We start from the raw sequence: 27,112 nt of genomic DNA, 5'->3' as shown, positions 1-27,112 counted from the left end.
TCATGGTGTGGAACTTTCACATATGTTAAATTCAGATGGAAAAAAATATGCGGTGAAAGGGTCCTTCTGTAGTCTGTCTTCATTTGGGAGTCTCCAGAAGAGGCATGTAATCAAATTTTCCACAGAGGAAATGAAGTTCACCAAAATATTATCTGAGACTTTGTACACTGTCTCCAAAATGTCATGTGCATCATCACTAAGATTTTTATCCATATGTATTTATACCATAACAAAAATTCTCTTTTTGCTTTTATTTAACTTTTTTTTGGGGGGGGAGGGGGGGGGTATATTGATTTGGAAAGATTTTTTAAAGGCATGAATAAAGACAAAGTATCCAAGCTTGTTTAAATGTGCTTTTTTTCCACTTTTCCAATACGCTAAATTGATATGGAGTGGCTTAAGCATAACCTCTTACTAGTTCAAAGGCTTTTGTGGCATGCGTTTTAAATGCAGTACTTTGAGGTAATATTTTTATATATTCATTTTTAATATATTAAGTTTTTCAACTTAGATCATGAAGTTGTGTGGCTCAACATTGTCTGAGCACTTACTGTGCAAAGAAATTTGACTTTTCATTTTGCTTAACTAGTATATGGACATATCACATCACCTGACTAAACTCAAATGCATATTTCCATTTTGAGGTCTCCTCTTAAGCTGCATTTAATATATTTACTTCCCTGTATCTTGTTATTTCCCTTCTCATTTTTGCTATTTCTGTAATGTATTTAGGAAGTCTTTATTTTCTTTAAAATAATCATTTATCTCTTGAGAATATAAGATCAGGGTTTGACTTGTGATGCCAATAAAACCAAAGGCCTTAAATGAACTTCACCTGGCTAAATGTGGATATTTGCAGTTGAGTCACTTGATTTATCTTACTATAGATGTTGCTTTAATTGTTGGTATATATAATGGTATGAATAACTCTAGTCTGAAATTTATGAGTGTTTCTAATCATCAAAGAAGTAATATGTAAGAGTGCCATCCAAATGGAAACATACTAAGTTTCATGATACGGCTACAAAAAGTTGTGAAAAGAATTGTACAAAGTTTTATCTGTTGTAGCAAGGGCTAGACTCTACAGCCCAGCAATTCTCACCCATGTGATACCTCTTTGCTCTAGTATAGCCCTGTATTCCTAGGCTTTTACCTTTCAAGTCCATGAAGTTTTAAAATTCAAGCAAATTACTTTTTTAGTTGTTTACTCAAAGACTATTTTGTAAGTTCTGACTAGATATAAATGTAAAGAAATATATTAGCCATAAATTAATTACTTGATTCATGCAAATTACTGTGCTGAGAAAGGGAGGATCCAGACTGGAAATAAGGTCAAAAGTCCACAGGGTTTAGGATCCAAAGCTGACTTCTCATTAAGTCACATAACAAACCAAATTCCACAGAAGTATGGATTACTGTTTTTTCAGCTATCCAGATATTAAAAATTATTTTTTGCAGTGTTTTAATTTCCCATGCCACAATGATTATAACCAAACATCTTCAATGTACATGGTGTTAACAGCAAAGTAGCATTATCCCTTGTCCTCAAAGGGATAGAACAGTCTTCTTGTCTCTGGTTGGAAGTCAACATTTATTTCTTACTCCACTGGTAAACAGGAGCCATCTGATTAAGATCCTGGCTACAAAAGCTGCTAGTGCTAGTATATCTTCACTTACATTTATACAGGGACCACAGTCAGGTCCGGAGTCATCCAAATCCATGCTCAGGAATTTATTCTTCATATTACCACCATTGTTGCTGCAGGCACATCTTCTTGTGGCCTTCTAAATAACTATATGTTAAGTACACAGGCAGGCTGCTCTATACTTACTCAAATTGCTCAGACACCTAATTCATTTAATTGACATGATTTGCATGACACAAGGAAGCCATAATCTCTGCAATCCCTTTTGATCACTCAAATGTTCCTAAGAAGTGCCAAGGATTAGATTCCTTCTCAGTCTTCCTGCTTATGAGTATTAATGCTCACACAGAAACTCTATTCCCACTACACTGCAGTAGAAATAAGCTTTTTCTAAATGAATGTATTAGTTCCCACCAGATATTTACTCATAAACAGTCCCTGATTCAAGAACATCTTTGAAGCTGACTTTTCAAAAGATGCAGCACATGAAGATCCAGAGTATTTCCTAGTACAAGTAGAACTACAAAATTTGAATCACAAATTATGTCCTTACAAGGATGTAATACTTCTGTTGAAGTATATTTTAATGTGGAACTTGCCCATGATTTGATATAAGGCATCTATATAAACCCTCACCGAAGCTATCATAACCCTTACTTGGAAGGAAGGCTAAATGGTAGATCAAAAGAACAAAGAATAAGTTAATGGAAGTGTTTACATGGGCTGATGCCTGTGACAAAAAAGAGACTTGTCCTGAAAGGCCAGATAATAGGAAGCTGCTTTTTTTTTTCAGAACTGCTAGCTTGCAGTTCTCCTGGGAGCCAGCTGCACAGTGAGAATCAGCATCTTCATTAAAAAAAAAAAAAAAAAAAAAAAAAAAAAAAAAAAAAAAGCAACACTAATAATAGATATCATTAGAACCATAGAATATCCAGGTTGGGAGGGACCCACAAGAATCATCAAGTCCAACTCCTGGGTCCCCAAAGGGCAACTCAAAAATATGTATTAGGTCATGTGTTTGAGAGTGTTGTCCAAATGCTTCTTGAACTCCGGCAGGCTCAGTGCTGTGACCACTTCCCTGGGGAGCCTGTCCCAGTGCCCGACCACCCTCTGGGTGCAGAACTTTTTCCTAACACCCAGCCTGACCCTCCCCTGTCAAAGCTTCAAGATGTTCCCTTGGGTCCTGTCTCTGGTCACCAGACAACAGAGATCAGTGCCTGGCCCTCTGCTCCCCACCAGGAGGAAGCTGTAGACTGCAATGAGGTCTTCCCTCAGTCTTCTCTTCTCCAGCCTGAACAAAGCAAGTGACTTCAGCCACTCTTCATATGTCTCCCCCTCCAAACCCTTCAACATTTTAGTTGCCCTCCTTTGGACACTCTCCAACAGTTTATCCTTCTTAACTGTGGTGCCCAGAACTGCACGTAGTGCTCGTGGTGAGGCCGCGCCAGCGCAGAGCAGAGCAGGACAATGTCTTCCTTCAGCTGGCTAGCAGTGCCATGCTTGATGCACCCCAGGATACAGTTGGCCCTCCTGGCCACCAAGGCACTCTGCTGGCTCATGTTCAGATGGCTGTCAATCAAAACCCCCAGATCCCTTTCTCCATCATCTCGTCCCCCGGTCCATACATATATCCAGGGTTGCCCCTTCCCAGCTGCAGAATCCAGTACTTGCTGTTGTTAAATTTCATATTGTTGGTGAGTGCCCAGCTCTCTAATTTGTCCAGATCTCTCTTCAAGGCCTCACCACACTTGGCAGAGTCAACAGCTTTACCTAATTTGGTATCGGTGAACTTGCCCAAAAAACCTTCAAGTCCTTCATCCAAACCATTTACGTAAACATTGAAGAGGACTGGTTCTGAAATGGAGCTCTGGGAAACCCCACAATTGACAGGTCACCAGCCTGACATAAACCCATTTACGCGACTCTTCTGGGCCCAACCCATCAGCCAATAAATTAATCTGAAGTCTAGAGACTTTTGCTGACCTCAGTAAATTCACCATTCAGTGGTGACTGACATCAGTCTAGACAGTATCAGAAGGGAAGCAAGAGACCTTGAAGCACTGTACATTTTCCACATTCATTGCCATCTATGCTTATTATCTCCATATACTGCTTAGTTTCTAGTTACTGCCTTTGGAGGCAGCAGGGACCAGTCACCTCTTCACACTGCTTCTGTAAAACCTCTATGTTCCACAGTCATTTGGACTGCTGAACAATTATCATAATGCTTTTATAGGTAGGTTTGTACTGTGGCTTGGATCATTAGCACATTGATTCAGATAAACCAAATAATTTGTTTAAAAGCTCATATGTGTCTGTTCCATGCTAAAATAGCACAATCTAAAGCCAAAGGAATAAGGAATTCAGGAAAATAAGTAGAGATGCAGCATGTCAGTGGTAACTGGTGACTCACACCATCATGGAGAGCAAGCATCCTTTAGGGCACATCTGTGTGCAAAAGTGGAAGGGTAGCAGGAGAAGAAACCTGACTGACCACAGAGAGTCTTTCACACAGACATTCAAAAGCTATTTTTCTCCAACAATATCAGTATATGATTGAGGAATAAATTAGGCTATAACTTTATTTTTTTGAGAAAATTGAAAAATTAATGAATTTCTATAGTTTAATGAGCACACAGAAGCCATGTCAATCAAGTGTGATGCAGTTCATAAGACAGCAAGCACACACTATATGATCCCAGAGGCACCAGGCTGAATGTGTTTTCTTTCCATGCATTTTATGGTGCCTGCAATTATCATAGAGAATTTTATTTTTTCAGCTATTCCTAGTGAGAAGCTAGAATTCTGGTTTTCATAAAGTTACTTTTGATTACAAAAGGTTTTCTGCTGCAGAGTCATTTTTCACCTCATGCTGAAACTGGAAAGCAATATCTTGAAATCTCCACTGGAAACCCCAGACACTTTCTGACCCATGCACTGGCCACACACCGACCAGCACCATGTGTTTGGCTTTCCAGTGGCTCTGCCCAAAAGGCAGAGCAACTCTTACAGAAGAAGCAGTGTTTTGAGGTGGCTGAAGGATTGTTGTGCTGAGGGAAGTGTGGTGGTGTTTGTGAGGGAAGGTGCAAGGAAAGGAATATCCACTAAATCGTGGAACTAGAAGACAGAAGAAGCGTAAGAAGAAATGATTTATCCTGTCCCTTTATAACTTGATCTGTAGCATGATAGCCCTGCTGACATGTAAATCTTGCCCACCAGCACTGAGTGGGATAACTGTTTTCCTTCATGCTCCAATGATGGTTGGACCAGGTGACTGAGAATCAGGGACTTATGTTCCTCAGGAACTTAGCAACACCTGCCTGGAGACTGCACCTCAGTGTGGATATCTTCAGAGCTAAAGCATGGTAGCAAAGGACACTTCGTTAGAAAAGGGCAGGACCATTACAGTGATGGTGGAAGGATACTTCAGTTAATTACAAAGCTGCATGGGCACCGATGCCCACAGTGATTTCAGTTCATTATCCACAGCTTTTAACTTAATGAAGCATTTCTCTATACTTAGCTACTGTGGGCATGCCAAACATTTACTAGCTGATACCAGATCAAAACTGCAGCGAGCAACTGATCCCTGTGCAGCATATCTGCAGCTTCAGCTTTGACATTTTGCAGTTTTTAAGATAGCAACCAGCCAAGTATGAATGGCTCCTGCCTCAGAGATTACAGCCAGCCATGCAGAATATCAGCAAGCATGTTGTAAGCAATGATTACTCCCTTGTACGATCCATTTATTCTCAGCGAGACAGAAATCAGGAAAGATGGTGTTTGCATGGGGCAGATTCAGCAAACCTATCACAGCAGCTTGGCAGAGTCGTGGCTTGCTTGTGTCAAGTCTTCTTCCCTCAGGCTGAGAAGCTGGTTTGGCAGCGATGTTCAGACAAACTCACACATAGCTGATTAATAAACTACCTTGCTGAAAATGGCAGCTCCACTGCAAAATCTCATGTCCACATATAATCCCACCCTACAGAAAGAAAGTTAATTTAGGAGAACTGGTCTCCTCCACTCATACATGGCTTTGGATCCCCAGGGCCCAACTGCTTGCTGAGACTGGCTGGCAAAGTACAGAGGCACAAAATAGTATACGCTTTTCAAAAGTATCAAGGGGTAAAGAAGAACTAAATGCATTCAGGTGCATCAAACCCATAGAAACTAATCAGTTAAACTACTTCTGAAGGAAAGAAACCTATTTCGATTCCATGTTCAGCATCTAGAGAATCCACCCTCACCTTGTTCCCTTCTACATGCAATGCACCTGCATGTCTATAAAAGTAGTTATTCCCCTGCAGATGCATCTACACTTCTCTAGACACACCATAATACTTAGAATCTTGATACACTGCAACGCATCTGCAGCAACCCTTCAGATTCAGCAAGTTTAAAGGTTTCTTTCTTTGTACAAGAGCAGTGGCCAAGGCATTTTACAAAACAAATAATAACAAGAAACTTGCAAAATTCCCCAAGTGAAACCAGAAAATCCTCAATAGCTTTTTGTGCATTACTACTAATACAAACGTAAAAGCTCTTCCAAATTATTGCCTTTCATTTAGAAACTAAACAAGATAGAAACTTATTACAAAAAACAAGCAATCAATCAGTCAAACAACAACAACAACAAAGTTTTCTGTTTTCTGTTGCAGCAACGGTTCTGCCGCTGTGTTGGACAGACAGGAGAAACCTGCATTACCAAACACAGTAAACAAAAGCTTTTCAACTTATATCATTTTAATTCTATCACTGTTGTGTTTTGGGGTCCATTTGCTGAATTAAAGCCACACCAGAGCTGTAGTTTAAGCCAATCCAGTCTCAAAACTTCATGCCACTTTACTGCGCTAATTTAGTACTACACTTGCTAGAAGTCACCATGAGTTGGATGAGTCACTTCAAATACAATGCTTTACAATAAAACTTAATTTATAGGTACTTACAGTTCTGTTTTGCTGGTGTTTTCTTGGGTACAATGGATTAATTGGTACTTCAAAAGTCAAAAGTGACTTCAACAAAAAAAAAAAAAAGTTTGATTCACTGCGGGGCTTTTTACATACCTTATGTTCAACATTGACTTTTTAAACTAAGTTCTTGGGAATACTCAGTTTGAGTCCTTAAAACATTATTTTACTTTCTTGAAATTGAAAAGCAAATGACTGTTCCTTTGGTTTAATCTTAACTGTTAGCATCCAGATTTTTTTAATACTTTTCTGTCCAACTAACACAGCATTCCTGTGCCAACAAGGTCTTTTGGAGAACAATCTAATGTGCCCATTACAACACCAGCCTCCAAGTTCATCACTCTACACAAGATGGTTTGGGCTAAGTTTTGCACAGCCCACACATAGCTTGCTGGGACGGTTATTTACTAATTCATAAAGGAAGCTGAACTTAGCCCTTTGGCAATGTCAAGTAAACAAGATGTGGCACTCCCCCAAAAAATTTTGACTGAGACCCCTTTCATGTGAACTAAGAGACTTACAGCTAATTTTGATGAAAAATCTTAACAGTCACACTGCAAACACTAAAAAGTAGGAGGCATACTATTTCGCTAGTATGTCTAAATTACTTCCCCAATTCTCCCCATGAATATATAGCAAATTTTACCAAACATTGCTTGTTAATAGATAATGAGAGAGCCATTACTATTTCTGCCTGGTACTGCTTGGAAGCACCTTGACAGCTCCAAGGCTTGTAAGGTTCACTTGCCACATCCTGATTGTTCCTCTAAAACTGGAAGAAGGGCTACCAATTTGTTCATTATTCCTTCCTTTCATTTGCAGCTTTGCAAGTATTTTGAGCTTGAATATCAGGGTAACATTTGCCCAACTAAGCAGGCTAAGGATCATCTCAAGAATGGCGTCTTCTGTGAGTGATGCATGTCATTTTGCTGTAGGAAGTGTTATTCACTTACTTGAATACATCAGCTCTACTCAGATCTGTCCCAGACTGCTAAAAGAGTGAAATACAGAGAAGTAAAACTTACATGCTTGTTTATGGGGTTGTTTAGAGTTATAACGAATCTACCCAAATTTTTGTTTTATTACCAGAAGCATAGAAGGAAAATCTCATTATCAGCACAAATAATAGAAGGGAGTTAGAGAAGTAGATTTTTTATTAAGAGCAAAAATAGAAAATGTTTGTCAATTTTCAGCCCATAACAAGATCTAAAAAGTTCAGACAAATCTATGTAGGTTACAGGACAGAAAATAAAGACTTGTTGATAAAAATCTTCTAAAAATAAATTTCTCATCTGACTATCAACTAAAATACAGTGCTAGCAAAACAGTAAAATGGCGGGATGGGGGTGGGGGGAATAAAGCATATAGAATGATAGTAACAAAAACAAAAAGAAAGAAAGGCACATATAGCTTGGTAGTTCTTTATCTAGCTTTCTAAATAAACGAAGTCTGTAGAGTCATAACTCCTTCCTGATATTAGCTGATTGACCACTCTTTTCTGCTGCTATAAATTCTGAATTATTAACAATTTCATGTATATTTCAAAACATGAGAAAGAGATTTCCAATATTAGTGCCTTCACACAAATTCTGTGAAAAGCAGCACCTGGGTAGAAAAAAAAAAAATAGTTCTTGTCTTACAGTGGAAAAGGGAGACAAGCAATGACATACACCTAGTGGTAGCTGATGGCCAGTTAGTTAACAAGTATTGGCTGGCTCATCAGCACACCTATTCCAACATCACCTGCAGCAAGTACTGGTTTTCCTTGGGGAAGGAATCACAGCTGTGATAGAAGCCTGCCATAGGGAAAGAAAATGCATGGGACATACATTGAAGAAATTGTGCTATACTATATTTTTCCTTTTATAAAGAAAATTATAGACAAAATTCTTTTTTACTGTGGAAAATTACAAACACTTCATTTAAAAAAAATGTTATGGAACAGTCATTTGTACATAAACTCAACATTTCCTTTCTTAAAACAAATAGAAATGTTTTAAACTGAAAATAACAACTTTCTGTCTAATAACAATTATTAACCATCACCATTATGCATACTGCTTCACTGCTCCCTTTTGCTTTACAAGAAAGCAGCTATTACTTTTAAGATTCTTCATAACTGTGTTACCAGCTTACCTAGAAGCTGCACTATGTTTTAGTTGGTCTGACTTGCAAAAATTAATAGATAAATAAATATTAAAATGAAGAGTGATAATGACCCTTAATGTGTTAAAGAAGACTGTTTGCTCTGCTAGCACACCTGCATAACGTGCCTCTCCTTTTCTCTCCAGCCCCCTCCTCCAGGCCAGCATACAGCCTTGCCCCTGCACTGCTCAGTGTTGACTGTTCCCTGATAAGCCCACTTCTGCCAGGCCATCTTGTTCCATGCTTCCTAAACAAACTGTGTTTCTTTGTTTAGAAAAAGTCAACATATCGGCTAAATCTACAGCAGTAAGGTAAATGTAAGTAAGAACAAGTACTGAGGCCAACTGGTACAAAGCTGGTGTCCAGGCTGTTAAACACTCTTGCCAACCAGGAAAGGGTTGCCACAGTCCCTTGGTCCAATCTCAGGAATTATTTAAAACAGTGCTAGTCAGCATGAGCTGAAATAATGTGGAGTTTATGGTTTTAACAACTTTATAACACAGACGAGTGAACTCCAGGCATCCCGGAATTTATTTGCATTGGCATGACTCTACTGGTTCTGGGATAGGAAAAAGCAGACCCAGGAGACTTGTGGACCATGAAGTATGAACTGAGAAGTGTTCTGGAAGTCCCTGAACCTGATGGGATGCTGGCAGGCAAGAAGCTTTTGGTAAAGCATGGAGAAATATGGCAGCCTTGTTTTTCAGCAGACATGAAAAGCTTGACCATTCCACAAACCAAATAGTAGGACTGCTTGGCCACAGCTATTTAACAAATTGTACCACAAACAACAGCTAATTAATGTTTATCGTTCTTAGGATAATAACTCATACAGAGAGAAAGTCTTCGTCTTAAGTAAGAATAGTACTTTTAATTGAGCATTTCTACAGTTCAAGGTCTGATTATAATAATTATATTAGTGTGCATTAAATAGCAATCAAATGAAATGTCAACATCTGCTTAGATGCAGAGGTTGTCATTAAAGTTTATTACAGATGCCTTGGAAATAATTAATATGTGTGGGGCATTCACGGTATCATTCTAGGTGTTACCAGTAATACCACCGTACCTGAAAGGCTAAAAAAGTAATACCATTCAGTACTACCTTCCACTCTCTTGTGTTTTATTGCTTTAGCAGGATATACACTGATTTTTCAGTTTTGTTCTGTTTTGTTTTTAATAAAGCTCTTAGCCCACAATGTTAAAATATAGGAAAGAACTAGTCTGTCCAACAAAGAAGTTTAGGATTGACTTAACCATCTTAGTAGTAGGAGCCTATTACTCTAGTGACTAATGTTTAAATTTTTCTCTACATTGCAGTGCAATTCACAGATGAAGATAAATTTTCCATAGAAATAACATTGTTTGCTGTATAACTGGATTTTGGGCCAATTTTTAGAATACCCATGTCTCAATATCTGCCGTAATAAAGCACATCTATGATGCATATTGCAAATGTGCTTTCATACTGAGAGCAATAAAATCTAAAGCTCACTGGCCTTATCTGTTATTCTTCTTTAACAGGGACTGTATAGATGTGTTACTCCATTCCCCTAGACAGAGGTTTATTTATTTCTGATTTAGCATTTCCCTTCATAAAAGTGTTTTGATTAATTGTGTACAATCTCACTCTGTCAGGATGTATTGAACGTCTGAAAATAATTTTTGTTCGACCTAATGACTCTAAGCTTTTGTGTTGGAAAAAAAAAATAAAACTCTAAGTAAGCATCTGCAACATTTATTGTTTATGGATTTTATAAGTGAAGGAGAAAGCCCAGCAGGAGAAAGCTCCACAAGGAGAAATCCCAGTTGACAGCCTTTACCCCAGCTCCCTGGTGATTCTGATCCTTACATCCAGTTTCTGGACTTGACTGAAGGTGACATACTTAGGCAAAGAACCGTGACTATACAGTTGCAATGTATAATGAAGCGAAAATGAAGTAGGCAAATTGTCCTCTGGTTGTTTTCTGCATTGCAAATATCCTTTTCTTTTCAGTGCACAAATTCTAAGCAAATTATGTAAGTGAACAATGCTATATGATTCTAAAATTGCACACAGCAATAGTCTTGTCACAATATGCTTTCAGCAAATATTGACACATTTAACCTTAAAAAAAAAAAAATCCAGTTTTTGAAAAGTAATGCTTGAGTATGCCAGTATTCTCGAAGCAGAACGCAGAAGGTACATGGGCATAGATGACTCAAAAATTTGGTCTCGAATATGCATAGAAAGGGCTTCCTACTATTTGTTCCGCTTTAAAAATTTATATTTCTTAAGCAAACCTCTGCCAGCAAATTTCTAAAATTTTAAAAGTTGTACATTTCTATATCAAGGTAGCCCTTCAGATGAAAACTGTAACCATGGAACCATGAGAACTCAGAGCAATATTTGAATCATAAGCTGAACCCTTTTTACACATGCATCACAACTTGTAAGGAAAACAGCAGGATTTAGATCTGTGGAGCTGTGGGAAGTAAAGAAGAGCCTATATTGCTATATTCTTTTACTTGGGTTGCTTCTGCTTCTACTACAAAGAAAAAAGAAAAGAAAAAAAAAAAAGCTATTTTCAGTCAAGACAGATCAAAGTACCTAGCCTATCAAACCTGCTGAAACCAGTTGCTAATAAAGATTAACAGATGATTTGAATACAGTTTCCAAATACCTGCACAGGTGTCCAACTTCAGAGACCATTCTAAAGAACTTTTGGGAGAAATAAAAATAACCCAAGAACCAATGACTAAAATTGAAGTTTGAAATAAAAATAAATTGCAAATATAATCCAGCTCTTTAGTAGTGACTGTAAGGAATCATTGGAACACAAGGGAAGTGGTTTATTAGTCATCAGCTTTAAATTGGATGTCCTTCTGAAAGATGTGCTGTATTTCAGTCACAAATTATTGAAGCTGATAGTTTTCAATTACATAATGATGAAAATAATAGTCTTCTCTGCAGGAATTACTGAGTAAAATTTGATAACTTACATTATGCAAACATTTAGATCATTTAGAAGAGATTGATAATAGTCTTTTCTAAATTTGAATTTTAGTATTCTATCTTCTGATTGGGTCAGGATTTTACCCATAGGAAGCTGAATCGCTGAAGTAGACACTAATATCATTTTTACATTGTGTTGTTATCATATCACACTTTCATGCTTAGTTAGCTTGCTTGGAGTACTCTTTTAACCTAAAAAGCTAAGCACCCAACTTTTCATAGAATCATAGAATCACAGAATGATTTGGGTTGGAAGGGACCTTAAAGATCACACATTCCAAGCCCCCTGCCATGGGCAGGGACACCTCCCACTAGTCCAGGTTGCTCAAAGCCCCATCCAGCCCAGCCTTGAACACCTCCAGAGATGGGCCATCCACAGCTTCTCTGGGCAACCTCTTCTAGTGCCTCACCACCCTCTGTGCCTCTCACCATCCTTATATCTTACCTAAACCTACCCTTTTTTAGTCTAAAGCCATTTCCACTTGTCCTATCACTCCACAAAGAGTCCCTTCCCAGCTCTCCTGCAGCCCCCTTTAGGCACTGGAAAGCCACTGTAGGGTCTCCCTGGGGCTTCTCTTTTCCAGGCTGAACAACCCCAACTCCCTCAGCCTGTCTTCACAGGGGGAGTGCTCCAGCCCCTTGCTCATCCTTGTAGTCCTCCTCTGGACTCTTTCTAATGTGTTTTGTATGTTTAGCCTTCTTTTATATAGTATATCCTTAAAGTTAAGTATTAGACCTATAGTTATATAATATACTGCCTTTAAGATGGGAAAAACATTAACTGCAGTCCTGTAATGGCATTCAACTATATACCTCATCATTTTATTTGTGTTAACTACCTTTCTTGTGTGTGTGTGTATGTTAAATGATATGTTTTTATTTTTGTGCTTGCATAAGTCTAGTGATTTATGAGAATTTAGCAATTTGTATCCCTCTCTATCTTCCCTTACCATTATGTATGAATGCCATTTTTACCTTCTAAATCCCTTTAGGACTTTATATGAAAAAATCTTCTTGACTGTAACCACAGTTCTGTCACATCTCTTCTCTGTCTTCAAACTTGTTTGGCTATATAAAATTTTGTTTCCATCTACTACACAAGTTATTAAGAACTATAAATCTCTCCTGGTTTATTTGCACTGTTCAGAATAATTGTTATGTCCTCACATTTACACCAACTGTATCTCTTTGATATATTACTACCTTCTAGCTTGGCCTTCTAAGAAGATGAGGCTTATGCAATCACTCTGTCTGTCTGTTTGCCAGTATTATCTTAACAGCTTTTTTAATCTATTGGCAAATTTCATTCATATTTGAGATCTCCAGGGCATTATGTTCACAGGCATTTCATGAAAATTTGGGTGAAGGAGAAAGATCCTTTGAGGTACTGAGGAAAAAATGAAGTTGGGGATGTGGAGAAAACAGAAGAACAGCAACAGAGAAGTTAGAGAAGATGTGGGGAGAGTTGGCATTGCTGAAAAGGGAAAAACAGGTGGCAAAAAGCAAAAATCTGTAATACAATTTATTCCATTGTTCAACTCCATGATTTCCAGTAATTTCATTTACATACTACCACAATATTAATAATGAGAGAAGTCCCTAAATCATCCCCAGGGAAGCTGCACTTCACCACTTAACATTATTAGGTCTCTTTTATTAAGTTCTGGCTAACACATTTAAATACAGAGGTTAATTTTTCACCAGCGGAGTAGTGATGATATTAACTCTGGTTCTGACACTTGTTAACTTATTCATTCTTCTCTTAGGTCTATATGCAGGAGTCCCTCTCCCTTTCCAACATAAGGAAGTAACCAGAAAAGTGATTGCCATGTCTCCTTTCAGCAGCCTTCCTTAAGTCTCTGCCACTTATCCCTCAAGCTTATGTGGATGTTACGGATGAGAGCTGTGTAGTTACACCTTGCTTTCAGAAGAAAAGCATCACAGAAATAAAAATTATAAGCATAGATATGCAGAAGCTTTGACACCAAGCAACAGTGAATGTTCATGTATCAACTGAGGACACAGAGTATTAAATAAGAGAAGAAAGTAGTGTATGCCCATAGATCTCATGAAGTGATGCACATCAAAAATACTTTTTAAACCCAGAAAATGTGAAAAGCTATAAATTGAAGAGCAAAGCTCCTGGATTGCATTCCACCAGGATGTTGCTGTAGTATATCACATGGTAATTATTTTGTTGATAAAGAGATCTGTGAGAAACAAAAGGCTTCATAGATAGACTGATTTTCCATCAAGAATTGTTTGTTGCTATGACCCGAATGCATCCATAGTGTTGCAAGTTCTGTTGGACTCCTCAAGTGAGCAACATTACAGTGCTGTGCTCAGAGTAGAAGTTATTTTGTGCTCTCAAGACTGAGGCAAATGACTTCTTAAGTTGTCAATATTGATTGTCATGGCCACCTGTCATCTATACAGCAAGTCTGGGGAAAAGTTATTATCAGCTCAGCCAGTATGTTGATTTCTGATACCTAGTGTTACCTTCCAAGACGTTTGAGGAGAAAAACTAAAGCTAAAGGGTTTAATTTATTTGTATGGTAAATCCATTGTAATATTTCAGATGTGCATCTTTGTGTGTGTGTGTCTGTGTGTGTGCATGTGTTGTAGACAATAATGGGAACCACAGGTATTTTTCTACATGTGCAGACAAAAAACTGAACAACAAGAATAATATTGAAATATCACATCTAACAGATCTGTACTCTTAGGTGAGGTCTGATTTCCAGGACAACATACAAACATTTATCTGTGTGAGTCTGTGGATGTGTGTGTAAACACTTAAATTTCACTTTAAAGCTCTGGAGTCATGTTTGGTACAGTCACAAACATTTTGATGCCTGCATGACCCTGGAAGTCTTGTTAACCTATCTTTATAGCCTTTCCTCCTTAACCTGGCTCATTTCCAGAGATAGCCAAAAATATTTCCTTTTTTTTTTTTTTTCCTCTGGTAGTTTTTCATGTCAGTATTGCATTTGTGCCAGAAATGACTAGGGCTGCACAAGCACCATGTTTCTGGATACATTTCAGAACAAGATAATGGACCGATTGTGAAATAGGTTGTGCTTTAGAAACCTTTAGATTATGGATCCAGTGGGGAAGGTTCATTGTATTATTTTCCAGTGTGCTGCAGTGCAGAAGAACATGACAACCTACTGAATGATTTCTCTATTTACCAGCTCTCAAAACCATGTTGTGTAAAAGCCAATAAATATAACAGTGTGCAAATAAAGAGGTCTTGCTCTTGCAACTGAGGTATGTTGAGGTTTAGTCCCTCTTCTTGAAAAAAATCCCTAATGTTCTTATTCAGCCTAGAAATAAAAATAAAAACAATGAAGATAAAAATAAAAACACCTGTCTGCGTGACGGGAAGGCAAAAAAGATTGAATTTGAATTTCACTTTTGTTTTGCTGTAAAAGTATTCCATTGCTTCAGAACACTGAAGCTGGAGATGGGATGTGATTTAATGCCTGAAATCCAAGAGATTTCCTGAAGGCAAGGAAGGTTGCTACTGTCATTTGTAAGAAATCCTGTGCATCAAGACAAGCAGCTTCCCTCTGATTGTGGTGAGGGCTGGTGCACCTCATAAGACCCACTACTGCTGTCAGGGACAGGGGAACCCTGGGGAGCCTTAAAATGGGCTGGAGATAGAGGAGGAAAGACCCAGGCTGCAGAGAGGGGAGTGAGCTGATGGATGTACTAGGCTGTCTCCTCAGCCGTCCTATATCTTGGGAAAGCGGGACAGCTAGAAACTTTATGAGGTCACCCAGAGACCCATACCAACATCTTTAGACATGGGTGCCTAAAGTCATGGTTCCTAAGTAGGGAGAGACATTGTGTATCTCCAGCACAGAAATAAGCTTCTGGACACTTCAAAAAATAGACTCACATCAAAGAGGCACTTAGATGCTTAATGTCTAGCTTGAGGGTGTCTCAAGCTGTTACGTATCTGAATGCTACAGAAAGAAATAGATTTTATCTCTTTGGACACCTTTGTAAGCTCCAGTTTCTGTGTGGAAATGAGAATAATTCTTCTAGTTGTATCACTAGCATGGGGAGGCTGAACATTTTTTCAGTTTCAGTTTATACAAATTGTTTAAAACTATATTTTTAGAGATATGTGTTTCATTTCCTTAGTCCAGTAAAATATCTGTTCAGTATCTGGGACTAGTTTTCCCACGGCCAACATTAGATGGAAACGGTATAGGGAAATTATCCTTTCTAGCTTGAAATAGAGTTTAATCCTGAAAGGTTCTGAGCTCCTCAGCTGTCAGCTGAGCAACCCTTGGAAACAGAAACTGGCTTTATACCATTTGCAAGAGTGATTTCTGGGAGTCTCAGCTTCATTCAGAGTAAGCAACTGCTTTTAAACCGCAGGCCATTACATTATTATGAATGAACAAGCCTTAATTGCATTAAGACCTTCCAAAAACACAGCTACAGCAGCAGCTTTGAGGTTTACTTCAAGTAAGCTACACCACTCCCTCCAGCAAAGGAAAAGCTTTAATTTTTAACGGAAGGGTTGTTCTTCTATTTGTATTATAAACCAAAGGCACATACTATAATATGGAGAAGCAGAGTCATTATCCAAACCATACTGATATGAATCAACTCCTAGGCTTTGCAAACAGTGCTTATTTTATCAACTAAAATTTTATCATCTTTTACTCCAGTAAATTTTGATACATGCACACGTACACATTACAAATTTACAACAGAAACCATGACTCCTCTCAGCAGTGGGTATAAATGAATCATTAAGGCCCCAGCAGGCATTTTCCTGGTACCAAGATGGAAAAAAGAGGTGCTAAACTACATCCAAGTTAGTGTACCTACAATTAAAACACCAGTCGGGGAGAAAAAATAAAAGTGAACATATTTTCACTTTGAACTTGCAAAAAATGGCTCCACTGGCACTGGAGGGAAGAGGATAATACTTGCTTGCACCTGCTGAGCAGCTCTGCCTCCACCACAAGACTTTGAGCAGGATGAGAAGCGAACAGCCCAGTTCTTTCCCTTGTCTTTCTGTTGTGCCACTGGGAAAGATTTAAAGAAGCTATGCCTGACAGTGACTGGGACACATCATCTCTGCCCTCTGCATCGGGCTCTTTCCCATCCACCCCTCCCTCTGACCACAGTGGGAGCCTCTGGGTTTGTGGCCAGAGGGTGCACGCGCAGCTCTTCAGCACCATACTAATGTGAGTAACACTGTCAGGTCTGGACACTTTGGACAGAAGTTAATCTAAACCAGTCTCTGGGAATGTTTGTGAGTAATTTCAGTGACAGCCTCATCCCAAAGGCATATTCTAGTTACGTGTACTTTTTGCTGGCCTCCAGCACAAAGTGTCAGAAAGAAATAAAAACTCTTCCTTTACATCTCTACCCCTATCTCTAGACCAAACTGAATATATTTTCTATGTATTTTAGAGATGAACCAAATGCCTGTTACTTCCCATTTCCCACTTGAAATCTACCCAAGAGATTCAGGCCCAACAAGAAGCAGGATAGATTGCAGCCATTCAAATGGCATTGCATTGCCACTTGAAAAAGTATTCGTCTGTCTTTGGAGAAACACCTGAACACTGAATCATCTGGCAGCTCCTCAGAGGTGTAGTCAAAGCTGTTTTTCTCAAATATACCCATACACACACACACAGAGAGCCTTAACCCATTTCTCTGCTGTTGGTGGCAGGAACAGCTATAAACATCCATATGGGACTCTGGCAAGGGCCCAGGCCATGCTGTTATCACCTGGCAATTTGACATCCACCTGTTTCAGCAGTGCGTACAAGTAGCCCAGCACAAATCTTTTCAGGCTTGACATCTTTTTTTGTTATTCTATCTCTGAAAACACTTTGGCTTACTTTGACTTACCAGAAAAGAAAGAAGGGGAAGGGGAAGGGGAAGGGAAAAACTATCTAGGACATCCAAGATATAAAACATCATTGCGTGGTTCTGAAGTACACTGCCTCAGGATGATCTGACAGACAACCGTGCAAATCACGGCATATGGATTGGCTGCAGATGGCTCAGGAGCTATGAGTCCCGATTTTGAAGAAACTGTTTGTGCTGTTTGTTTGTGACTAATGTGACCTAATCTATCAGACAATGATCTGTTGGTCTCTGCTTCAAACAGAAACAAGATTTTAAAATGCTTTTGAATCCTTATTATTCTGACTTCACAGTATGATTTAATGAATGAATTAGGAACCCTGGAGATAGATGCATAAGAGGGAATAACCTTTCCTAGACTGTGCAATGTCTTAAACCAGCAATGAAAGGAAATGATTGACTGTGGATAAGATCAGCTACAGAGTAAGATTGCATAAGATTGATCTGAAAATTTCTATGAAAAAATTCTCTTTGCTTGAAGGATGTGCTCCAAGCAAAGATGCTTGAAGCAAAAGAAAATGAAAGAATTTGTCTACAAAAGGAACTGTTAGCGGTCATAGGGCTTTCAGTTCTTAAAAGGTAGTTATCTATTAAAAGTAAATATTCTTCACATATAGTAAAAAGATTTCAACCAATTTTATTTAAGGATAGACCTAGCACAGTAGGCAGTATGCTTCACAACACATATCGCTAGAGAATGAGGTACTCTCCAGTATTTATTTGTCCTGCTCTTTGGTTTTCTTTGTATGGAGGGCAGGAATATGGACCTGGTTCTCCTCCCCTTTCTTCTTCATCCCCTGTTGGAGACACTGAGGCTCCACCTGGGTTCAGAACTGGCTGCACAGGGAGGGGATGTATCTCATTACTTTGAGTTTTTATGGGCGGCAAATAATCAGAATAGTAATAATGTAGCAAAGAATGTACAAGTCTAGTTCACTAGATGGCAATCAGGAGTAGTTTTGCTTTGAGCTAAGGAAAATGTTGTTTGTGATGGTTTCTGATTATTATGGTCATGATGTAACCACATTCAGAGCCACAGAGGCTGAGGGTTTGAGCTTTCTAGCCCTCCATTTAAGAGTTTGCATAACTTCAGTACAGCATAATTAAAAAGCATTTCTGCACAAATAAACAGGACAATTGAGACAATGTTTGTAAAAAGTAAAGTTAGTTTTGTTGTGGCTTGATTTAGTTTAAAAATAGGGTTTTTCCTGAAAGGTAGTGACTGGAACTGCACTTTTCCACCAGTGTGGTTGACTCCAATGATTTGCCTGAAACATTTGGGCAGAAAGCCACAGGTCAGGCTGTGTATTTGATGACCACTGCACAAGATCTTTAGAATTTGGGGCTGTAATACTTTGGGGCAGATGCTGATGATCTCATTACCTACATGTAAATCAGAAAAGACAATCTATACTAAATTGTTCTAACGAAAAATAACAACCACCAAGGCTGAGGCTCTGAAATTACTCAGTGTTTTCTTTCATGTCTTTCCAGTGTTAATGAGTTCAAAAATATTTTAGTGCATATGCTTTGGTTAATACAAAAATTGTTTTACTATAAAATCTTAAATACTTTCCAGATTTTGAAAGCAACTTGCAGTACACCAAACTAGGACTTATGAAGTACTACTCAAAATTATTAATAGTTTTCTGAGTCACAAAAGCAGTCCAGAGTTACTGAAAATGTTTTCTGTTATGATTTACTGAGACTCTCTTTTGTGTCAGCTTTTCTCTGAAATAGATAATATTTTCCATCGAAATAATTTTGATCTGAAGCCATATAAATAAAGGAACCAGGGTCTTAAGTCTTTACTCTGTAATACTAATTTGCCATGAGAAACACTGGTAAATCATAACTGAGATGTGATTTTTTTTTTTTAATAGTAGCAGCACCATAAATTCACCGTAAAAGTTGTTTACATGATCACAAGGAAAGTTACATTCGTAAATAATCACAGCTCTGGCAAAGAAACATTATTCATTTCATGTGTGGTATATGGTTCCTACAAAATACTCAGACCATGGGTTTCCCTTCCCCTTTACAATGTATTGCTATCCACATCATGGACATGTATATTCAAGGTACAAGGTATAACTGAACTCTTAGAAATCACCATATCCAGAGTAAAGTAACAAAGGACCAGTCTCTAAATCTGCATCATATAGAGTATAAAAACCTTATTTTCTGTGATAGAATGAAGAATTTAGTAAATGAGCATGATTACAACGAAAGCCTGTGCCTCCAACTTTGACTGAGTCTTTATGTAGACAATATTTGAGGAAGGTAATTGTAGCTTTCCTGAGGACTGCAGATAGTAGCCCAAAAACTCTTAGGAGCACAAGAGTTTTCACTAGACACAGAAGAAGAGAGGAAAGTATGATCAAGTTTTCGGTACAGTGTGAATTCTACTTTCATGTGTTCTGTAAAAAATCTCATTATGTGGTACTAAGAGGCCACAGATATCAATGTACTTCTTCATAAGCAAAATATCACAGTTACAGTCAATTCAGTCCACTTACTGCAGACAATGGAAGCAAAAATGGGTCTTTAATTTGTCTCCATGGTCATTTGTTGTTTTGTTGTTGTTGTTGTTGGGTGTTTTTTTTGGTTGGTTGGTTGTTTTGTTTTTCACAACTGCAGATAATTCAAATTATTTTCACTTAAGAGAAACTGTTTTGACCCAGACAGCATGCAAACTGTGTCACAAAAGAATTTAAGGCAGGACTCTAGAGACCAGCAGCCCATATGTAGGCAGGACTCAGAAAATCAGTCCCTTTGCAGAGTCAGAGTGCATCTCCTCAACATTTAAGAGCCAGGATATGTTCTGTATTGTGTCCAGTAAGCTTTCTTAGACATTTTTTGAGGCTTGACATCGATTTCTGTGGATAGAAGGCATGAGACATCTCTTCCAGTATTAGTTTCCAAGTTATTTAAGGCAATGCTTTAAAGAAACTATAAAGAATATACTTCCTTTGATGGAAACACATCAATCTCAATGAAACTAATGGAAATTACATCTGCAATGATGACAGAATAGAGCCACTGTTTCAACTGCTGTATGCCATAGCTAAAATGTGTCCTTATTTCTTCTAAGTCTGAAAGAAGCACTTTGCTTTGAAGAACTGTAATTCCAATCAAAACAAACTGATTCTAATCAAATTTCTAAAACCCAAACCACAGAAATATTTTCAACTAGAAAAATATTACAGTATTACTGGCATAATTCTCAATAGGACCTTGCAAAAAAAAAAAAAAATAAAATAAAATAAAATAAAATAAATACATGAAAAACACAGAAAGCTTATACTACTTACAACAAGGAGCATCTGTTATGAAATTCCTATTACCTTCTCCAAAGTAGCATGCTATATATTCAAAACACATTACTGCTCAGCTATTTGGTGATATTTTCTCAAGTTCAGTTGCAGCTGGAAGTAAGAGCAGTCATCATTGTTTGTACAGCTGGGGGTGCTGTGCTACACATCTTACTCGGATGGACCTGCTGTTGTTTTGTTTGCTGTTGTTTTTCCACAGCCTTTCGATAAAGCAGCTCACAATGAGTTCCTGTCTCAAAACCTTTCTGGGAGCACTGGTGTGGATACAGGAAAACCACTTGGCCATTATCTGATGATATGGTGTTAAGCTCTGAAAATTGCCTCTTTGACACAAATGTGATGTGCTACAAAAGCCAAAGGCCAGATTCTGCTGTCAGTTGTATAGTGTTTATCTGTAAACTTCATTGTCACTTAAAGGTATAAGCAATTTGAATCACATCATTTAAATCCTGATATAGGGAATTTTCATTGGGGAAGAAGCAGCTACGCCAAAGTAGGAGAAGTGACTTATGTAAAGGAGCAGAATTACGTGAAATTGTGCATCATGGCTTCAAAAACTTTGCATTAGTTTCCTTAAGAACTTTGACACATTTCAATAGAAACTGGTATTGAAGCAAAGTTTTACGCACTGTATCACACCCTATATCATACTTCTTCAGTGCAAGTACCTGAGACCCGGAATTATCACTTTTATTAAAGCTACAATCAAATTAACAGAGAAGTTAACAAAACACCGACTCATTATATGCAAGGCTCTCATGGATGACTGAAGGTGAAATAGCACTGTAAAAGGTGAAAAAGGTGAAGGTGAAAAATTGCGAGTACTGAAGTCTTGCCCTTCCAGAGTTGGGCAGGTTAACCCAAGTGAGAAGCAGTGGAGCTTTCTATTGAGAGCAATAGTGGGTTTCTAGACAAGCCCTATTTCTTATATCAAACCTTCTGGTATTCTAACAAGGATAAACAAGATAAACCCCATGTACTTCTGTGACTGACTTCTTCAATGAAATCACTAGTTCTGCAATATATATTTTCAAGAGTTTTAATAAAGTTTTAGAGAGTGCCTAACACTCAGCTAAACCTTTGGGCTGATAAATTCTAGTGCTTAGAAGCAGCAGGAGAAAACTGTATGCTAAGCAGTTATGAGCATTTAGTATAAGCATGAAGTTAAACACTTCAAACAGTATCTTTGGAGGATGAATTCTTGTCCCTGGTAAATCAGTGACAAGTTTGCAACTGATTTATTGGAGTCAAGGATTCATCTTAAATGAAGCCAAATCTAGCATGCTCCTCCTATACCACCTTGTATACATACCTTACTACTTGAAGAAAGTATAACCATGATTTCTGAGTGAAAGTTTTTTCATAATATTTTCAGTGCTAGGGTAATTTATACAGCATCGCCTCACTAATTTCTAGCACAAGCTACATGGGTGTAGCTCAGGCCAGCTTCATGCATCTGGGTGTCATGTCAAAGGCAAAAAGGTTGGGTTTTGCTCTTAAAAGGCTGGAACTTTTACAGAACTTTCAAAATAATTGTTTCAGTTAAGGAACTTAATGAAAAATTAAGTGAAGACAATGGTAACATCCTTCTTGAAATTACCACTTGCACAAGATAGCCATGTCTTAGTGGGCAAATGTAGTCTGCCAATAAGCCACACAAAGTACAAGTTAGATAAACAGGTGTAATTTCTATGTTAACCTGACATTCTATTTTTAGCTAGTCTTTATTTTTACCAGTCTTTTTCTCCCTTTGCCTTAACACTATGAAAGCTTAATATGATTTTATTCTCACAATTTCACCATTTGGCCATGTCATAAAACTTTATTTTAATCCTTTAATTATCTAACTTTCTTAATTAAGTTCTGAGTATTTAAAATAGCTATAAACATCTTATGGAGGATTGTTCATGTTAGATACTGTTCTGTGATGAATATTTAATGTATATAATTACTGTAGAATCAGAAACAAAAATTTTAAGTCCCACACAAAATGCTACATAAAATTGGGAAGTGTGGGAAGTGTCTTATGAAATCAGAGTTGTAAAGAAGTCAGTAAGTTACCTTCTACTTCAAAAATAAGACTACTAACTCTACTCAAAAGTTTGTGATATATCCATAAAGCACCCAATCTCAATGTTACTTTTGGTTTATCAGAGAACGTAATGGAATAAATTCAGACTTACTACAAAGCAAATTTTTTTCCCACCATACTCACCTATACCTGGTATCATCAGGAGATCTCTAATGACTTCTTTTTCATGAGTATCCTGAGTCAATGTGTTGTCATCTGCCTTCAGCACTAAAAGCTGAGCTCCTCCAGAATCCTACTTTTCTTTAGTGCCCAGTATTCTGCATTCTCTTGGGTTTCCTCTTGCATGCCCAGCCACTCCTGTGACATGTTATTCAGAGGATATTCTTCATATCATTTTGGCCCTCTGTGGGAGTTTTTTCCCTGCCATCCTTCTTTTCTCCCCTGCACTTACCTAAGAAGTGCTCTCATCTCAACCACAGATGCTTCTCAGATCTACCTCTCTGCTCCTCACCCATTCCCTTCAGCACAACTGAAATCCTGGTCTGCCTCTCTGACAGTTTTCATGGATACATGACAGTAAATTCAAACTTCATGTTGGTAAGAAAGAACTTTTAATATTTTTCAGTCCACCCTGATACTTCAGGATAATGCTGCAGTCCTGCTTCCCATAAGCTGAGTCTTCTTTGACTCAGGCCTCTCCATGTCTCTCTCTTTTCCCAGATAGCTATCAACCTTGTATTTTATTTCTGCCTATGCCTTTTCTTTCTACCTATACAGATATAACTGGCGCAAGCAGATAGCTGACACTTATTGTCTTTCCAAAACTACAGCAACCTTTTCTCTGACCTTGGCAGTTGCAGCTTTGCCTTGCTCATGTCTGCACTAAATTCTACTGTAATGGCCAGTTGCTTTGACTGCACCTTTCCTCTCTTTGCATCTGTGGTGACTTTTCTCAGCTGGGCAGCCAAGCTCCACCACAAGCACTCTCTCACTCCCCCTCCTCAAAGGGAAAGGGGAGAAAATATGATGAAAAGGGCTCAAGGGTTGAGATAAGGACAGGGAGATCACTCAACAATAATCATTACAGGCAGAACAGACTCAATACAAGAAGGTTAGTATGATTTTTGCCTATGATTAGCAGACCAGAACAGTGAGAAACCAAAAGCAAACTAAAAACACCTTGCCCCCATCCACCCTCTTCTACCTCCTCCCCCCGAGCAACACAGGGGAATGGGGGCTGCGGTCAGTCCCTGACACTTCGTCTCCGCCGCTCCCTCTCACTCACTCTCTGCCCCTGCTCCCCGCGGGGTCCCTCCCACGGGATGCCGTCCTTCCCGAACCGAGCCTGCGGGGGCTGCCCACAGGCAGCAGCTCTTCAAGACCTGCTCCCACACGGCTCCGTACCATGGGGTCCATCCCCCAGGAGCAAACTGCTCCAGCACGGGTCCCCCACGGGCGGCAGCTCCCCCCAGGCCCCCTGCTCCTGCGTGGGCTCCTCTCCACGGGCTGCAGCTCCGGCCCGGGGCCTGCTCCTGCGGGGGCTCTCCATGGGCCGCAGCCTCCTCCAGGCCACATCCACCTGCTCCACCGGGGGCTCCTCCACGGGCTGCAGCGTGGAGATCTGCTCCGTGTGGGACCCGTGGGCTGCAGGGGGACAGCCTGCTCCACCAAGGGCCTCTCCACAGGCCACAGGGGAACTGCTGCTGCCTGCCTGGAGCACCTCCTGCTCTCCTTCTACGCTGACCTGGGGGGCTGCAGGGCTGCTTCTCACTCCTCTCTGAGCTGCTGTAGCACAGCAGTATTTTTCCCTTTCTTCAATCTGCTCTCCCAGAGGCCCAACCAGTGCTGCTCCCTGGCTCAGCTCTGGCCAGCGGTGGAGCCTTTTGGAGCCGGCTGGAGCTGGCTCTGATCTGACATGGGGCAGCTGCGGGGCTCCACTCACAAAGACCACCCCTGCAGTACCCCCTGCTACCAAACCCTTTCATGAAAATCCAATATAGCATCTCTCCATTATTCCTTCATGTTTGTCACATGAAGTGTGTTTCTACTTTGTGTTCAAGTCGGTCTTTTGGTTAGGTCATCCCCTATCTGTCTCCAGTTTGATATCCTCACTTCCACTCAAGGACCAACACTATCAGACACTACCTCCCACATGCTACGTTTTCAAGAGACCTTTGTGCTTCCTCCAGCAATGTTGCACATGTTTAGGTAAAGGTTCTACAAATAGATTCTAAAATTAACTCATTAATCTTCTTCTTCAAAAAAAATATTTTCATTTTTTTTCTATACAAAGTAACAACAACAACTTTAATAATTAGGCTATTTGTCATGCTGCCTAACATTGTTTCAGTGCTTCCTTGTATATCCACAATTATTTGGTCTCTATCTGTTACCTTGTTTGTTACTTCAGTTGCAAGCTGCAGCTACAGCAGAATCAGAATTGCCTTCTCTTTTTGTACAACAAAGTAAGATATTAGTCCATAAGAGCTGCTCAAAACCATTGCCAAAATAATAAAAGTGAATAAAAATGGCACATATAAACTCTGTCAAGCTAAATGTGTGTCTAGGTGAGAAGCAGTGCCTGTTCTGAAGAAACTGGAGCTGTCTATGATGCCAAACCTGACACTTTCTATAACCCTGTCTGATGTTAATATTTAAATGCTGTAAAGGCACTGGGACTTTACAGTGCTATCAGCCTAATGACGGTCCAGCTGGAAGAATGGATGCCATAAAACAAATACACCACTTTCATCCCTTTACAAGCTATTGTACAATGCAAATGGAGATGAAACTGTTAACTCAGAAACCATAACACTGAAGTTTGGATAACCTCTGGATGTGCTGAACCATGGAAGAGATGTGCTGAATAAGTGAAAATAAAATTTCAAATGCAGCTCATCTTTCTTTGAATATTCTCTTGCCCAGTCTGAGGAATTGTCAAAACACCTGTTTTCAGGAAACACTGATCACTTAGTGCTGAAAATCAGGCCCTGGTGAAGATTTGCCCTTTGCCAGTTGAGGCCCTGGTTCACCATGAAGGACATACCTATTCCTCACTTTGCTTTTCTGGCAAACTTCTTCTGCCTCAGGAGTGAGGCCTCAGGAGGCATTGAACCCAGTAACCCCTACTGTACACAGGCTTATGTCCAAAGCTATATGCAACCCGCAAAAAAAGCTGTAATTGCAGCATATACTACTTTGCTGTTCCAGCTTAGTCTCATTGATGTAGGTAAAACCAGTTGTGAAGGCAAAGAGGAGGGAAAGGCTTTATTCAATGTAAGCAATATAAACTAGACGCATATCCAGGATTCCTGGAGAGTACATATGCTGTACATATTCCTGGAGAGTACAGACTGGTTAAGGCCTTCCTTTTGATGAGGATCCACATTAAGAAGAGATAAGGATCAGGCCAAGTGGTATATTACTGTATGCATGGGACAAACAGCTGTCTGTAGGATACTGACAGGAAGTGCTTCCCAACTGGAAAGCTACTGGATGTTAAAAGCAATGGCAAAGCTCATTCCTTCCAATAAGCCACAGTTTCACCTGTGGGATGAGTTATGATGTGCCAAAAGCTCAGGTTTGGCTCAATTCACTTACCTGCATACCTGTTGATGCTTGTGGTGTTTTGTGTGATGCATAAATCTGATATTTGCTAGGTTAACCGTTGGATTTGATGATCTTACAGGTCTTTTCCAACATAGATGGTTCTATGATTCTATGTGTCTATCTGTCTAACCACTCTGAAGACAGTGAAAGATAAAAATAATCAGTTCTCGTAACCAGAGGCATAACTGCATTGTCTGCAGAGGTCAGGTAATGTGTCCCTCATACCTGCTGCAAGAAAGGTAAATAGTCAAGGTCTCTTGCATGTTGAAATGGAGTGAAATGAAAGGTAAAATGGAGTGAAATGGCTTTTCCTGTTCAGAAACCCTTCCTTCAGAAAGGTGAACATACAACTACCAGTGATTCCAACCATAATGCTGGCACTAAAATTTGGATGAGATCAAAAAATGTTAATGTAGGGAAGTTATTTGGGATCACTCACATGCATTTGAAACCATGGCTGCAGAGTGAAAGAAAAA

General features: G+C 39.2%; 1 long non-coding RNA gene across 2 annotated transcripts; it reads right to left on the bottom strand.

Moving 5' to 3' along the window:
* Positions 1-20,256: 20,256 nt before the first annotated feature.
* Positions 20,257-24,315, bottom strand: LOC310888983. Of its 2 annotated transcripts, XR_014576301.1 has the most exons (3): positions 23,479-24,315; positions 23,211-23,384; positions 20,257-20,539 (listed from the first exon to the last, which is right to left on the bottom strand). It is a non-coding gene; the product is annotated as an uncharacterized lncRNA (long non-coding RNA). The 2 variants fall into 2 exon arrangements; XR_014576300.1 differs by having other exon boundaries at positions 23,211-24,315.
* Positions 24,316-27,112: the final 2,797 nt, after the last annotated feature.

Source organism: Anser anser, assembly GCF_964211835.1.
Source record: "Anser anser genome assembly, chromosome: Z".
NCBI lineage: Eukaryota > Metazoa > Chordata > Aves > Anseriformes > Anatidae > Anser > Anser anser.
The sequence above is the reverse complement of the archived record's forward strand: the minus strand, read 5'-3'. Positions and strand labels throughout refer to the sequence as shown.